Source organism: Bidens hawaiensis, unplaced genomic scaffold (assembly GCF_021521415.1).
Source record: "Bidens hawaiensis isolate Kalapana, Puna unplaced genomic scaffold, B.hawaiensis_p1.1 tig00018415_1, whole genome shotgun sequence".
NCBI classification, from domain to species: Eukaryota; Viridiplantae; Streptophyta; class Magnoliopsida; order Asterales; family Asteraceae; genus Bidens; species Bidens hawaiensis.
Window position 1 is genome coordinate 108,200 of NW_027492779.1, and position 17,850 is coordinate 126,049.

The 17,850-nt window shown below is 36.6% G+C and overlaps 1 non-coding gene and 1 pseudogene across 1 annotated transcript; one reads left to right on the forward strand and one right to left on the reverse strand.

Annotated features, from left to right (window-relative positions):
* The first annotated feature begins 10,160 nt into the window (after positions 1-10,160).
* On the forward strand, positions 10,161-12,086 carry LOC143555925 (peptide-N4-(N-acetyl-beta-glucosaminyl)asparagine amidase A pseudogene; annotated as a pseudogene).
* A 590-nt stretch (positions 12,087-12,676) lies between these two features.
* On the reverse strand, positions 12,677-12,749 carry TRNAK-CUU (transfer RNA lysine (anticodon CUU)). Its single transcript has one exon. It is a non-coding gene; the product is annotated as a tRNA-Lys (tRNA).
* Between the last annotated feature and the right edge of the window lie 5,101 nt (positions 12,750-17,850).

Genomic DNA, 17,850 nt, shown 5'->3' on the forward strand with positions numbered 1-17,850 from the left:
AAATATTTTCGTAACACAAATCGAATAAAACATACAAGTCCTAATTTTAAACCAAAATATTCAATAAATCAATAAATTAACAAATTGAAACTGTAATGTAAATAATTATTCAGCATGTGTGGTCATTTAAAAAAATTGAAATAAAAAATTAAAACAAAACGAAAATGTAATGTAAGGCATTCAATAAGTAAATAAAACATTAAAACAAAAAATCACATGCACTACATATGTGTGGTTTTTGGAATGTTACAAGTTGTGGCTGGCGACAATTTAGGGGCATTATAACAAGGCATCTACTTGACAATAATTAGGTTTCATTATTTAGCATATAAGGGAAATTACCAAACTGTCCTTTTTGGTTAAAAGTCATCAAAACCGTATACAAATATTAATAAATATGTCATAACCAATGTAGGCCATTAATCAATCTTAATCAATTGTTAGAATGGTTTTTTGCATTTTTCGCACTAAGATGAATTCCCTCCTGAACCATTCCTTGTGTGCGTGTGTGTGTCAAAACATGCCAGATGATGATTTGAGTGTAGCCATTATGTTTCACATAATTAAAACTTTCTTGTTATATGCATGTCGATATCTTAATACCACCACCTGTTTTGATATTCGGACTGTAGAAAACCCTTACATATAGACCTTTACTAAATAAAACTCTTCACCATACATTATCCCTTAGGAGCTCGTTTGAACCATATTACTTTTCGTTTGTTAAACCTTACATTACAATCCATGTCAGCCTTAGCCTTTTATTTTTACCCTGTGTGATGAAATCCAGTTCATTATAGTTGTATATAGTTAGTTGTAGAGCATAGTACACAATGTACATATGTCTCAATCAGTTAGTTGTATATATTGTATTCAGTATTGTGATGTTAAAAAAACAGAAAAGGCAAAAAAAGAGTTATCAGTTGATGTTTTAGCTGATTGTAAATAGCAATCTTTTGTATTTGGGTTTGTTTATTAGTTTGTTTAAATAAACTAGGTTTCATCCACCTTAGTCACTAAATATGCCTCTAAGCCTCAGCAAAACCCGTTAGTCCGATCTTTATGCAACTGGTAGTTAATGGGTGGGATATGCCTGACTTGCAAGCATATTAAAGTTGTAACTCATATTGGTCTTTGAGGGCAGAGATATATACTAGCACATATTTCGCTAGTCCTGATTAAAAACCAAGAGGAGCGTATATAGAGTGATGGGTATGAACATGTATGCCTTAACCGGAAACAAAGTACACTCAGTTAGGCGGCTCTATTGTTTTTACAACATCACTGAAGATATTTGTTGGATTGTCAATCTAAAAAGTGTTAGTCTTGGGAATCGAGTATGACTTTAAACCTTACTAGTAGTAATTATGGTAATTAACATACCAATGATAGAGGTTGGAGTTTGAATTAGAGTTCGCTTGAGGGAAAGCAAAAGATTAGTGTGGGGATGTGATGGTCGAGTATTATGTATATATGTTAGTGTGTTATTTGTAGAGTTTTAATCATTTATTGTACGAACAATGGTACTTCATGCATGTTTATTGTGTTTCAAGTCATAGGGCGGCAATGCAGTTAATTTGGACTTGAACGAGTGTGAAATAAAAGGCGCGGCATGATTAGCAAGCAAAACGAGGCAGAAATCAAAGTTGGCTGGTGAAAGGAGCTCGTCACACTAAGCGGCGTGGTTGGAAGAGGTTCATCGCGATACGCGATGGACACTTATGTAGACAAGCGCGATACGTGATCACTTGTAAAATCGTGAAAATTAGGGTTTTGATATAACATCGGTTTTGACGAGCCAAAAACATCTATCTCATCCCAGAGCAGTTTCTAGGAGCCAAGAGACGGAATCCGACCATTCCAATCATCTAGAAAATCCTCATGGCATTTATCATTCGAATTGAAGATTCAACGAAGACGATGAGTGACTAGTCTTTTCAAGTCATACCCGGGATGTAGAATACTTTAAACTTTTAGTATACCTCATGTTTTAGAACTGATTAGTTGTAATTATTTATTATCGATCTATGGGTATTGATGTTTGGTATTGTTGAGCATTTAGTCGGTTTAGGTTTATTTCAACGGAACGATTAGTTTTCCAATTGTCGTGATACGTATCTCATAGGGTTTTACTGATTAGCTTGAGTGTGGTAAAGCATGCATATCTCATAGGGTGTAACAAAAGCAAAAGGGGCTTGATTCAATTCCTCTGGGTCGTCCACTAAGTGAGGTCTCATTGGGAGAACTAGGAAGAGAGAAGGTCACCCTCCCACTATGTGAAAGAAGAGTGCTTCTCTCATATTCACTTCTATAGAACAGATAGAATAGCTGCAGTTGAAGCCAGAGATTTTGCCCCTAACGAGACATTTTCTTCAACAACTAAACTAGCATCACGGTTCTTAATACTAGACTTGTTTTGGGGTTCCTCCTATTTGCTTTTACCAGGCGGCAAGACACTAAGTTTTGTCGGAAAGGGAATGCTTATTCCCCTCTACTGTGCGGGTGCTAAGACTACGCAAAGAATGAAATGAATCAGTTCGCTTAACCTACCTGAGCCTATAGTTCTTCTGAGTTGGCTAACACCATTCGATGACAAGCCGACCGAAGGAAGATGTACTGGGAGCCTACTTCTATCTCGTCAGATGCAGGCGCATAAGCTATAGAATCCCACCTTATTCTCAAACCCAGTGGCTCGGTTGATTGGAACTCCTTTAGGTTCATCCTACATAATCATTCTGCCGGTCCCAAGTCATGCATCCACCAAGAACATTTCTTTCTTTAAGCTTAAAACTTCATATTTGAAGGCCTTTCCGCTGCATGAAAAAAACTTGAATTAGATCTACGAAATGATCGACTCAAATAGATGGTCACCGTAAGCTATTTCTTTTCCTCCTCTTTAGTTCTGTTAATAAAAGGCCATCATGGACCAAGATCCAAATTGATCAATTTTTTACACTGATGTATCTTACTCTCTTGACCAGGTCATCATAAGAAATGCAATGCAAAATATTTTCAAGATGTTATAAAGAGGGTAGGCGTGCTAAAAGTAACATAACAGCCTCTTCCTTGCCCCTCTAAGGATCCAAGGGTGACCTTTGGATGTTGTTATGACACTTTGGTTAAGAAGGTTATTGGGGTTTAGGTTTATGGATGGATTCAGTAATCGAAAGTCCCTCCAACTCAATCAATATCAACAACATGTCGTGATCGGTTAGGCTTAGTTGATTTTGTCAAAAAAAGTAGGTTTCGGGGGTTCATTAATTAGTAGACCCCCGGTGCTGGTAAGGTCGGGACCGTGGTCCTGCGTCTCTGTTTGCCGGCCTATCTTCTTTCTGAGATTGACCAGCCAGCTGGGTTGGTTTGGCTATTCTTTTATATTGAAAAGGAGTCAGCTATCTGCACGAGTCATTTTCTTATAGGCTCCGCTAGACAACACAGCATTCTCGTTTAACCTTTGGCAAGGAACCTTTGGTTACAAGTGTCGTGTGTTTAAATTTGTTAGATGCCTAAGTTTTGACTAGTTGGTTAACCAGATTCGGTTGTTAACATTTAATTTGTTAAATGACATGAGGTTACTGTTTATTACATGCTTGAACCCGGATATGATTTGTTCTTGTTCATTGTTTACAACTTGATCAATTGATTGTTTTACTTTAAACCCAAATCATTGCTAGTGTTATTAGCACTCTAAATCTATCACTTCATAATGTTAGGAATTAGTTGCACGTTACACTGATCACATTCTCCTCATTGTTAACACCCTACTTGCCCTAACTAATTTGAGGTGATTACGAGCACTTAATTATTCTTATTTTTTATTAGACCACGACAATCTACATCATGAGGAAATTATAAAATTATAAAAAAATATTAAATAGTATAATATGTCAAATAAAATTGTTAAAAAAATTAAAGTTTAAAGAAAATGCACGTTTAACAATAAAGACGACAAGTTTGTTGGACCCTTATTAAAAGTTTATATTCACCGGTAAAATAAAAATACAGCTTTCTTATAATAAAATCCACCATTCTTTAACTAAAACCCCGAAGTTCTCGTAATCACATCATTTACTTTAAACTCTAAGTTTCGCTCATTTAAATCAAGTTCCGAGTTTCAGTTTGACTCGTGTATTTCCATGACTCATTCGAACATGAAAAAGAGCGAATCAACAGCCTCCTTTACATCCATGAAAATTGGTACATCATTAAAGACACCACGTTAGCTTCTTCTCCTTTCTATAAATATCCATTTCTTTTATCTTCACATAATTATTAAAAAATAAAAAACAATGAAACTCACCAACCTCCTCACCGTCATCCTCCATCCCATAGCTAAATTCCTACACACGCATTTAACAATAACTAAAGACGTATGTTCTCTCGCACACCCTCTAATTTTCTTATCTTATATATTTACGATCCTCCTAGATTTTCACATACTTTCCTACACATATGGATTGGTTATACTACACAAACATTACGATGTATAATACCATTGTACAATTTTATTGAACATTAACCACAGTAAATATCCTTCCTACACATTAACATAAATTTCTACACTTGTTTAGCGTACTTGACAACCATCCTTCTTACACATAATCATTCTTTCAAACATATGATTAAACAAACCATTTCCATACAACCACAACCATTTCAAAGCCAAAAACCAATTTAAAATCTAAGCATAAACAGGTACCTCTATGTAGGGGTGTGTATGGGTCGGTTTGGGGCGGTTTTGAACCAAACCCATAACCATAACCGACCTGTTATGGCGGTTTTGGTTAATCGGTCTTGTAGGTTATAGTGAGTCGTTTATGGGTCGGTTAATCGTAACCAAAATCATTTAATTGGGCCTAAAAGTTTGGTACAATTTATTACAAAAAACGACATGACATAATCTACCAAAGTATATAATCCATAACATTAATACCAAATATTCAAACAAAATATGACATTATATAATACAATAACGAAATTCAACTTAAGTTTATAACAAACATTGAACCAAAAGCATTAAAATGATATAATCCAACATGTTTGGTGAAAGTTAATCCCAAACATATTGTTGGTTAAATAACTGAGTCGGTTTGGTTATAGCGGTTTTGGAATTAGCTTTAACCAAAACAGACCCGTTTTTTACGGTTTTTAAAAATTCATTAAACCGACCCACTAATTATGTCGGTTATTGGTTAAAATAGGTTTGGTTATTTCGGTTATGATTTGGTTTAAACGTTATAGCAGTTAAGTTGCTCACCCCTACCTTTATGTATGCCAAACATAAAGTATATGGGTTTGTCATTTTTAAAAACCTACACATATTAGAATAATATAAACAAAGGTATCATAATATGTATCTACACAAATCATCATAATATTCATAGTTTCCTACACACACATATATATATACAACACCTAAACATCTCGTAATATATAAATTGTCAGCATATCTCTACATAGCATTTCGTTGCATCATATTGTAAACGAACAAGTTCATACACCTACACATAGCATTTTGTTTCATAATATTGTAAATAAACATATCATTTTATTCCTACACAAAATCATTATACACCTACACAGTTAAGAAATTGTTAATACACTGTCCAAATATCCCTACACGTATACGTAACGCCTACACCCAATACATGTTAATGACGGACAAAATAAACACACATTTTCTCCTAGTTTATTATAACACACACAATGAATATAGTTTCCCTTACACACTAACATCATTGTTCTCCATCATGTAGATCTGTAACATAAAATCACAATACTTTGTTGCCAATACTAATTTTACACAAATAGCCAAACACTTTATGGTTTCTACTCTCTTATAACTCCTGCTAGGTTTAGAGAAAAAAAAAACCTTTATTGAGCTAAAATATTTTCGTAACACAAATCGAATAAAACATACAAGTCCTAATTTTAAACCAAAATATTCAATAAATCAATAAATTAACAAATTGAAACTGTAATGTAAATAATTATTCAGCATGTGTGGTCATGTAAAAAAATTGAAAAAAAAAATTAAAACAAAACGAAAATGTAATGTAAGGCATTCAATAAGTAAATAAAACATTAAAACAAAAAATCACATGCACTACATATGTGTGGTTTTTGGAATGTTACAAGTTGTGGCTGGCGACAATTTAGGGGCATTATAACAAGGCATCTACTTGACAATAATTAGGTTTCATTATTTAGCATATAAGGGAAATTACCACACTGTCCTTTTTGGTTAAAAGTCATCAAAACCGTATACAAATATTAATAAATATGTCATAACCAATGTAGGCCATTAATCAATCTTAATCAATGGTTAGAATGGTTTTTTGCATTTTTCGCACTAAGATGAATTCCCTCCTGAACCATTCCTTGTGTGTGTGTGTGTGTCAAAACATGCCAGATGATGATTTGAGTGTAGCCATTATGTTTCACATAATTAAAACTTTCTTGTTATATGCATGTCGATATCTTAATACCACCACCTGTTTTGATATTCGGACTTTAGAAAACCCTTACATATAGACCTTTACTAAATAAAACTCTTCACCATACATTATCCCTTAGGAGCTCGTTTGAACCATATTACTTTTCGTTTGTTAAACCTTACATTACAATCCATGTCAGCCTTAGCCTTTTATTTTTACCCTGTGTGATGAAATCCAGTTCATTATAGTTGTATATAGTTAGTTGTAGAGCATAGTACACAATGTACATATGTCTCAATCAGTTAGTTGTATATATTGTATTCAGTATTGTGATGTTAAAAAAACAGAAAAGGCAAAAAAAGAGTTATCAGTTGATGTTTTAGCTGATTGTAAATAGCAATCTTTTGTATTTGGGTTTGTTTATTAGTTTGTTTAAATAAACTAGGTTTCATCCACCTTAGTCACTAAATATGCCTCTAAGCCTCAGCAAAACCCGTTAGTCCGATCTTTATGCAACTGGTAGTTAATGGGTGGGATATGCCTGACTTGCAAGCATATTAAAGTTGTAACTCATATTGGTCTTTGAGGGCAGAGATATATACTAGCACATATTTTGCTAGTCCAGATTAAAAACCAAGAGGAGCGTATATAGAGTGATGGGTATGAACATGTATGCCTTAACCGGAAACAAAGTACACTCAGTTAGGCGGCTCTATTGTTTTTACAACATCACTGAAGATATTTGTTGGATTGTCAATCTAAAAAGTGTTAGTCTTGGGAATCGAGTATGACTTTAAACCTTACTAGTAGTAATTATGGTAATTAACATACCAATGATAGAGGTTGGAGTTTGAATTAGAGTTCGCTTGAGGGAAAGCAAAAGATAAGTGTGGGGATGTGATGGTCGAGTATTATGTATATATGTTAGTGTGTTATTTGTAGAGTTTTAATCATTTATTGTACGAACAATGGTACTTCATGCATGTTTATTGTGTTTCAAGTCATAGGGCGGCAATGCAGTTAATTTGGACTTGAACGAGTGTGAAATAAAAGGCGCGGCATGATTAGCAAGCAAAACGAGGCAGAAATCAAAGTTGGCTGGTGAAAGGAGCTCGTCACACTAAGCGGCGTGGTTGGAAGAGGTTCATCGCGATACGCGATGGACACTTATGTAGACAAGCGCGATACGTGATCACTTGTAAAATCGTGAAAATTAGGGTTTTGATATAACATCGGTTTTGACGAGCCAAAAACATCTATCTCATCCCAGAGCAGTTTCTAGGAGCCAAGAGACGGAATCCGACCATTCCAATCATCTAGAAAATCCTCATGGCATTTATCATTTGAATTGAAGATTCAACGAAGACGATGAGTGACTAGTCTTTTCAAGTCATACCCGGGATGTAGAATACTTTAAACTTTTAGTATACCTCATGTTTTAGAACTGATTAGTTGTAATTATTTATTATCGATCTATGGGTATTGATGTTTGGTATTGTTGAGCATTTAGTCGGTTTAGGTTTATTTCAACGGAACGATTAGTTTTCCAATTGTCATGATACGTATCTCATAGGGTTTTACTGATTAGCTTGAGTGTGGTAAAGCATGCATATCTCATAGGGTGTAACAAAAGCAAAAGGGGCTTGATTCAATTCCTCTGGGTCGTCCACTAAGTGAGGTCTCATTGGGAGAACTAGGAAGAGAGAAGGTCACCCTCCCACTATGTGAAAGAAGAGTGCTTCTCTCATATTCACTTCTATAGAACAGATAGAATAGCTGCAGTTGAAGCCAGAGATTTTGCCCCTAACGAGACATTTTCTTCAACAACTAAAATAGCATCACGGTTCTTAATACTAGACTTGTTTTGGGGTTTCTCCTATTTGCTTTTACCAGGCGGCAAGACACTTAGTTTTGTCGGAAAGGGAATGCTTATTCCCCTCTACTGTGCGGGTGCTAAGACTACGCAAAGAATGAAATGAATCAGTTCGCTTAACCTACCTGAGCCTATAGTTCTTCTGAGTTGGCTAACACCATTCGATGACAAGCCGACCGAAGGAAGATGTACTGGGAGCCTACTTCTATCTCGTCAGATGCAGGCGCATAAGCTATAGAATCCCACCTTATTCTCAAACCCAGTGGCTCGGTTGATTGGAACTCCTTTAGGTTCATCCTACATAATCATTCTGCCGGTCCCAAGTCATGCATCCACCAAGAACATTTCTTTCTTTAAGCTTAAAACTTCATATTTGAAGGCCTTTCCGCTGCATGAAAAATACTTGAATTAGATCTACGAAATGATCGACTCAAATAGATGGTCACCGTAAGCTATTTCTTTTCCTTCTCTTTAGTTCTGTTAATAAAAGGCCATCATGGACCAAGATCCAAATGGATCAATTTTTTACACTGATGTATCTTACTCTCTTGACCAGTTCATCATAAGAAATGCAATGCAAAATATTTTCAAGATGTTATAAAGAGGGTAGGCGTGCTAAAAGTAACATAACAGCCTCTTCCTTGCCCCTCTAAGGATCCAAGGGTGACCTTTGGATGTTGTTATGACACTTTGGTTAAGAAGGTTATTGGGGTTTAGGTTTATGGATGGATTCAGTAATCGAAAGTCCCTCCAACTCAATCAATATCAACAACATGTCGTGATCGGTTAGGCTTAGTTGATTTTGTCAAAAAAAAAAAGTAGGTTTCGGGGGTTCATTAATTAGTAGACCCCCGGTGCTGGTAAGGTCGGGACCGTGGTCCTGCGTCTCTGTTTGCCGGCCTATCTTCTTTCTGAGATTGACCAGCCAGCTGGGTTGGTTTGGCTATTCTTTTATATTGAAAAGGAGTCAGCTATCTGCACGAGTCATTTTCTTATAGGCTCCGCTAGACAACACAGCATTCTCGTTTAACCTTTGGCAAGGAACCTTTGGTTACAAGTGTCGTGTGTTTACATTTGTTAGATGCCTAAGTTTTGACTAGTTTGTTAACCAGATTCGGTTGTTAACATTTAATTTGTTAAATGACATGAGGTTACTGTTTATTACATGCTTGAACCCGGATATGATTTGTTCTTGTTCATTGTTTACAACTTGATCAATTGATTGTTTTACTTTAAACCCAAATCATTGCTAGTGTTATTAGCACTCTAAATCTATCACTTCATAATGTTAGGAATTAGTTGCACGTTACACTGATCACATTCTCCTTATTGTTAACACCCTACTTGCCCTAACTAATTTGAGGTTATTACGAGCACTTAATTATTCTTATTTTTTATTAGACCACGACAATCTACATCATGAGGAAATTATAAAATTATAAAAAAATATTAAATAGTATAATATGTCAAATAAAATTGTTAAAAAAATTAAAGTTTAAAGAAAATGCACGTTTAACAATAAAGACGACAAGTTTGTTGGACCCTTATTAAAAGTTTATATTCACCGGTAAAATAAAAATACAGCTTTCTTATAATAAAATCCACCATTCTTTAACTAAAAACCCGAAGTTCTCGTAATCACATCATTTACTTTAAACTCTAAGTTTCGCTCATTTAAATCAAGTTCCGAGTTTTAGTTTGACTCGTGTATTTCCATGACTCATTCGAACATGAAAAAGAGCGAATCAACAGCCTCCTTTACATCCATGAAAATTGGTACATCATTAAAGACACCACGTTAGCTTCTTCTCCTTTCTATAAATATCCATTTCTTTTATCTTCACATAATTATTAAAAAATAAAAAACAATGAAACTCACCAACCTCCTCACCGTCATCCTCCATCTGTTATTCACCATCCCCATCCAATCCTCACCATCACCGTCACCGTTACATTTCGTCAAATCAATAAAAAAATACTCCGACAAAGACACCAAACCACAACAATACTTCGAAGTGACCCACCCACTTCCCACCGATGACGTCACTCCCTCATGCTCCGTCAGCCTACTCAACCACAGCTTTGCCAACACCTACGGCAGCCCACCTGTCACCGTCAACTACACGTCACCTCCGTCCACGTGTACCTGGTCCCACGCCGTACTTGAGTTCCGAGTTGAGTGTAAAGGTGAACGGTACGACCGGATCGCCGGTGTCTGGGTTGACGGAGTTGAGCTGCTGAGAACTAGTACGGCTCAGCCGACTGAAGCCGGAATCTTCTGGAAGGTTCGGAAGGATGTGAGTAAGTATTCCTCGCTTATCTCGAAACCTAATGGGACATTAACCGTCATGCTTGAGAACCTAGTTAATGATGACTTCACCGGTGTTTACCATGTTAATGTTTCCTTACTGTTTTATAATGAAACCTCGGTTAAGGTTCCGTTATCTGTCGTTCCGACAAGATCTGAACCTCGTATGTTAAACAGAAAACTGATTTCTGTTAAGAATAATAAAATTGGGTGTAAGTTGGATGAGTTGGATCGGAATCGAGCATTGAAATCGTTGTATCCGTATAATAAGCCGGCGGATTTGATCGTGCCGGTATCGAGTTCTAGTGGTGTGAAAGAGGGGTTTTGGTTTAGGATTCAGAATGAATCTGATGTGCAAATGACTGATGTTTTAATATCTAATAAGACTTATAAAGCGGTGCTTGAATTGTACGTTTCGTTTCACGGAAATGATGAGTTTTGGTACATGAATCCGTCGGATTTGTATATAGAATCGAATAATTTGACTACCGGAAGAGGTAATGGAGCTTACCGGGAAGTGTTGGTGACAATTGATGGGAAGTTAGTCGGAGGTGTGGTTCCGTTTCCGGTTATATTTACGGGTGGAGTGAATCCTTTGTTTTGGGAGCCGGTGGTGTCGATTGGGGCGTTTAATCTTCCGTCTTATGATATTGATTTGACTCCGTTTTTGGGGCTTCTTTTGGATAATAAGAATCATTCGATCGGGATTCAGATTGCTGATGGTATAGATTTTTGGCTTGTGGATGCGAATCTGCATTTATGGTTTGATAATTCGACCGTTACAGCTGAGACTGTCAAATCTAAATTCCCACCGATGGAGATTGAACGTGAAAATGAATTTGAACTGCTTGATGGAGAGTTTGAGATCGAAGGCGAGAGGAAAAGTGAAGTTACCGGGCGGATATCGTCAAGCACAGGCAATTTGCAGACTAAATTTACTGAAAAAATTAAGTTTAAGAACAAGCTCAAGTTCAAAGATGCAGGCGCCATTAAAGAACTGCAACAGAAGTACAAAAGGAAGATTAAAGTGAAGATTACGAATGAAATCGGTGATTTGGTTGATAGTCTAGAAGTTAAAATCAAATACCCCTTGAAGATCTCGATTGAAACTAGGCCCGGGTCAGAGAACGGTACCTCAGTGATGACAACAAAAGTGGTGCAAGGGCGGAGTGAGCGGTATTATGGTGGTAAAGCTGCTACGGTTTTGAACCATAAACAGAATTGTACTGGTTTGATGGTGGTTAACTCTGTGTTGTCGGGCACAGCCGAAAATATTCAGAATTATAACTATAATGATGTGTTTGGTTGTTATTCTCGGATGGTTGATGCGATCGATGGTGTAGTTGTTGGGGATGACACGAGCTCAGTTTGTGTCTGAGATATTGTTTGGTATTGTGGTTCTGGTTAATGGATCTGAGCCAGCGGTCCGGATTGAAGGTAGCATCTACGGTCTAGTGTGGTCGAATTTTATTGGTGTGTTCATGTAAAATTTTCGAAGTGGGTCTAGATTATGTATGCCTTGATATGTCATGTGTTTATGACATAAATAAGTTTGTAAGTTTAAGGTGTTAAGTTTCGGATATATCATATTGATTCCAACTAAACAATGGTTTAAGATTATTGTCGGTTCGACTTTTTAGGTCAAACACAATACTTATAAACTTACGAACAGCACCTTATTGAAGTGTTGAGAAGAACGACACCCTAACCACACTAATTATTATCAAACACAATACTTAAAAAGACACCTTATAAGGTGTAAGGTCGGGTATGCACAAAAAATAAACCGGACTGGCACTGAAGTTTAAAGTAAATTGAGATCGAAGTCGGACTGGTTCGGGTTGGGCGCAATCAAGCATGTCTGTTTCTTTGGTTTTGAAGTTGGTTGCAACTCAATACTTTCGTGACTTTTAAGTGACTAATATTGCATGATTGGTTTTTTGTACTCATGCTTCTTAAACTTTGAAAAGGATTATTTTTATAGACTCAATGAAGATTTTGATTCTCCCTTTTGTGGTTAAAAAGGTAAATAATTGAGTTTAAATTGCTAAAAATCAACGCCGACCGTGGGGCTCGAACCCACGACCACAAGGTTAAGAGCCTTGCGCTCTACCAACTGAGCTAGACAGGCTTTGTTTAGCCTTCCTTGATATCAACTTAATTACTTTCTTCTAGTTCAAAACTTTTATTCTCCTTCAAATTCTAAGTTCATTTATTTTTCTTGGTATTTTTCAATATATTTTTACCATTTAATTTCTTAACAAAGATTCAAAAACTAAAAATTGGGTTTTAAGGGCAAAATATATATACTGGTACTGTTTGGGCAAACAAACATACATGTATCAGGTAATAATATTAGGTATTATCTAATACCATAGTTGTCTCGTTCCCATGAAAAGTTGTTAGACTAATCTCACATAGGTAGAACCAAGGAACGATCAAGGGGGTCCTGATCACTAGAATTTATCAATTTTTTACTTATAAAAGCCAGGACTTTTTTAAGGAAAGCATGGCTTGCACCATTTAGTTGTAATCGAACTAAAAGAGAATCTTACGATGACCATCTGGCTAAGAAAAAATTGGTTTGCTTATGTAATCTTTTACTGGTCTCATAATAAGTACTCATCCCAAATTTAGTTAGCTCGCCCTTAGGATGGATAATTTCTCTAAATAGCATTGCTTTATCATTTCTTAGAATGTAACTTCCTGATTCAATTGTATGTCCTTGTATTTATATCGCTAACTTCATTGAAATTTCAAAATACATGATCACTTTTCCTATTTCCCTTAACTTTCTTCTATTTCATCAACTACGTAATCATATGATTCATATCTTCACGATCATCATCAACTGATTGCAATTTATCAACAACTTATAATTATTAGCATTTGAATCTAAACCAAAGAAGGGGTCAAATCAGTCTTTGTTGACCAACAACCACATCTTGTTCATACTATTTAAAAAGTAATTTTTTCAAAGAATAATCTACCTAATTTGTTAGTTTTGAAGAGCTTCTCCTAGACTAGTGAGTAGGGACCCCCATCTTTTTTATGGTGGTTTTATAGAGACATCTCATTTTTACTAGAGACAACCCCTCATACGTCCCCGTATAGAGCTATACGGGGCGTCTGGGCCCCTTTATAAACCTCCGTATAGTCCTATACAGAGCGTATTGGAAGGTGTTTTTGTAAAAATGGATGTCCCTAACAGGACCCTTTCTATAACAATCCTTGAAAATTTTGGTGGGGTCAACTATTTTTTTAACTTACTTTTCTCGAGTCTCGTCGCTCATAACTTATTATTTCTTTTTTCCCATGAACTAGGTGGTCTTGAATGAGGACGTAATAATTAATATGAAGCTAGATATTCATAAATTCAATAGGTTTAGATTATAAACGGCCAACTTAATTCAATTATTAGAAAAATTGGTTTGCATTTGGATGGATTTTAGTTTGAATTAATAAATCGAATTATATTAAGCCTTCAAACTATACTTGGCTATTAAGCGTTGGGTCGCTATTCCGTTCATTCAGTCAAAAATAAAAACCAAACTTTTTTGATCCGTTTCTTTCTTTCTTTTCTTTTAACAACCAACTTTTAATTAAAAAAAAGAAGAAGAGAGAGAGAGAAAGAGAATAGCAAGTAGCTATCCCCAAATTACAAACACCATGAAAAAAACAAACTTCATAATATAGCATACACCTAGATGCAAAAATCAAAATGAAAACTTACACCATTCTTCTCATTTTAACCCGACCATCTTCCATCTATGTTTCACCAACAAAAATGAGAGATGCTTGGCACATTCCTTTAATCTATTCAGCGACACTCTTGTCTTATTAAAAAGTGATTCTTTACGTGCCTTCCACAAACACCAAAGCATCGTTAAGATAATAGTTTGGATGACTTTCTTCTTTTCTTTTTCAATCCTTGGATTTAAATGTTCTTTTACTAGATCTCGTGCCTCAAAAGTGTAAACCGGAGGAATTCAACATCAATTACGTATAAATTGCCAAATGACCGAAGCCACATAGCACGAGATTAACAAATTTTCCATTGATTCAAGTCCATCTTCACATAATGGGCATATGCTAGTTACTTCTAGAACACCACTTCTTTGGAGCGCGTCCGATATTTCTTAACTTTTTTTTTAACGGGAAACGAATCCTCCAAATTGACTACTAGCTAAATTCACCATATCAGGATACACTCGTCTTTCGATCCGGGAAAAACCTTCACCTATGGCCAATGCCCATGAACACTCGCCCGAAGACACGACAATGCGGTGAGACTAAATGCTATGGACAGGAATCGAACTTGGGTTACATGGAACATCAAGTCTCTCCCGCCAATATTTCTTAAGACAAAATAGCAAAACTTGTCCTTTACGTTTACACGAATTTTCAGTGGTTGTCCTTTACAAAGATAAATACCAGAAAACATACCTTATGTTTCAAAACCCTTGCACGGTTTGTCCTTTTCACTAACGTGCGTTAAGTATGTCAGGTAAGTTACCTCATGTGCATGGCACATGAGGGTATTTTAGTCTCTTTGCCCATTACTCCTGATGATAAATTAAATGAATATTAAAAAACATAAATTACTGCCTCTTTCTCTTACTCCGTCTACACCACTATCGGACTACATCCCCACACCGCCAGACGACCACCACTACACCGCTACCGATCTCCAAATTAGGGCTCTTGCAGAGAAGATGATTATTGATGATATGTAGTCACGGATGGCTTCTTCCAGCACAAAGAAAGCAGATTCATCAACCTTCTACCATCTCACGGTTGTCACACAAATCCACCAAAATCCAACCCTAAAGACACTTTTTCCATCTTTAACTAGTTTCGAGATGAAGAAAATCTTGAATTTCTTAAAGTTCAAATCTTTTACTCCAAATCTAGACAAGTAAGGTATTTAAAAATACCCAAATTGAAAACACAAACAAAAATCATAAAGCTTAGAAAATAAAAAAATGCCAAATCAAAATTTTGATTCTTGCTAATAAAATCAAAATCTTGATTCTTGGTAGGGTTTCGTTTAAGGATTGTGTTTTATTGGATTTGATAGTGAGTGGAGAAATCAGTGGTGGTGAAAACCTCATTAGAGACGTCGTCTTTCTTCGACTGTTATTGGTGAGCTGAGAAAACCGATTGACTCAAGCGATCTGAAAATCGACCTAAAAAACAGGTCACCGGAGAAACGAGGTTATGGCGGTTTCCGGCGAGTGTTGCTAAGCTCCAGGTGATTGAGATACGAGCTTGATGAGTGTTTGTGGCGCTTGGTGGTCGCCGGCGTGTGGTGCCGCTTGGTGGTCGCCGTCGTGTGGTGGCGCTTGATGGCCGACGAGGTGTGTGGTGGTCGAAGCTAGATCTAGGGTTGAGTTTGGAGATGAGGATCGATGTGTGTGTGTGTGTGAGAGAGAGAGAGAGAGGGAGTTAATTATTAAATAATGTGTAAAGTTACAATGCATTGCACATGACTAGATTTAACGGAAATATTTAACAGAGTTAGGGCTAAATGACCTAACGTGAAAGGAATTTGAAACATACAGTATGCCTTCTGCTATTTGTTTCGCGAAAGGACGTCTATTGAAAACACGTCCAAACATAAAGGACGTCTTTTGCTGTTTTGTCTTAGACAAAACAGCAAAACTCGTCCTTTATGTTTTCATGATTTTTCAGTGGATGTCCTTTCGTGAAAGAAATATCAAAAAATATCCTTTATGATTAAAAACTTTATCACGTCTTGTCCTTTAGCCTAACCCAGTTAAGTATTCTTGTTAAAATCAGTCATGTACAAAACATATGAGGGTACTTTTGTAATTTTACAAATTTAATAATAAGAAATAAAAGAATAAACTATCTTCCACCATCACCATCACCATCACCATCTACCCCATCTTCTTTCTCTCTCCAAAATCCAAAATCACCACCACCACCACATGTTGACTGCCACCACCACCACATGTTGACTGCCACCACCCACCACCTCTGCCATAATCACCATCCCCTTCATATTTCTTCAAGCCTAAAGTCACCCACCTCCTGCCGTCACTATAACCTTCGCCTTCATCACTCACGTTCTCGTCTTCTTCTCCACCACCGATGGAAGGACATCTTGGAAAAACCTAATCAAGCCATCCCCGTCGCCGTTCAACACCACACCCATCAGCCTCCTCAACCACGTCGGTGATTTGTGCCATCCCCGTCGTCATCGACCTCGCCGCCGATGCACATCGCTACCCCTTTAAACATCCCCGTCAACCATTGAAAACCGTCCACACCTTCCTCTCCAACTCACACCACAACAACACCATAACAAACGCTAAAAACCCCCAATTTTACACAACCAATTTCCGAATTAGGGTTTCCAAACCCTAAAGCCGAGGTATTAGAACAAGAAACTGTGGAATCTTGATATTTGTTTGATCGTTGTAAATTTTTCTAAAAGAGGTTGAAGATTTGATGCCTATCACAATGGTTCACGGGTGTGAGAATCTTGAATCTGAGTAAAGAACTTAGGAAGCTTGAAAATGATATTAAAAACAGAATGAAGAGATAGGGAATATATGGCGGCGGGGTTAAAAAATTATGGTGGCCGGAAATGGTGGTGGTGGCTGGTGATGGTGATGGTGATGGTGATTGTGGTGGTGGAAACTGTAGAGGGAGATAAAAAGGATAGAGTTGTAGGTTGTTGGGAGATAAAGAGGATAGAGTTGTAGGTTGTTGGGAGAGATGGAGAAATTTTATCTTTAAATATCATCATTTTGTCTCAAACTTTAAGTTGCTACCCTAATAGTCCCTCAAGGAGTAAAAGACGAATTTACCCTCGTGTATTTTACACATGACTGGTTTTAACGAGAAAACTTAACTGAGTTAGGACTAAAGGATAAAACGTGATAATGTTTTTAATCATAAAGGATGTTTGCTGGTATTTCTTTCACGAAAAGACAAAAATCATAAAAACATAAAGAAAGAATTTTGCTATTTTTTCAAAATGTTATCTTTTTGGTTTATCATTTTGGGGCATTGGCCATTAATAAAAAGTCAAAGTTCAGTTTAATGAAAAGGAGTCGTAGGTTGTGTCGGAAGTGATCAACACGGAAGAAGGGAAGGGAAGACGAGCCTATATCTCTTCTCTTCTTTACTTTCTTCGTCATTTTGGATCCGATCTATATTCGACCCTTCATTCTGATCTCCGGCAACCTCACTTCAATTAC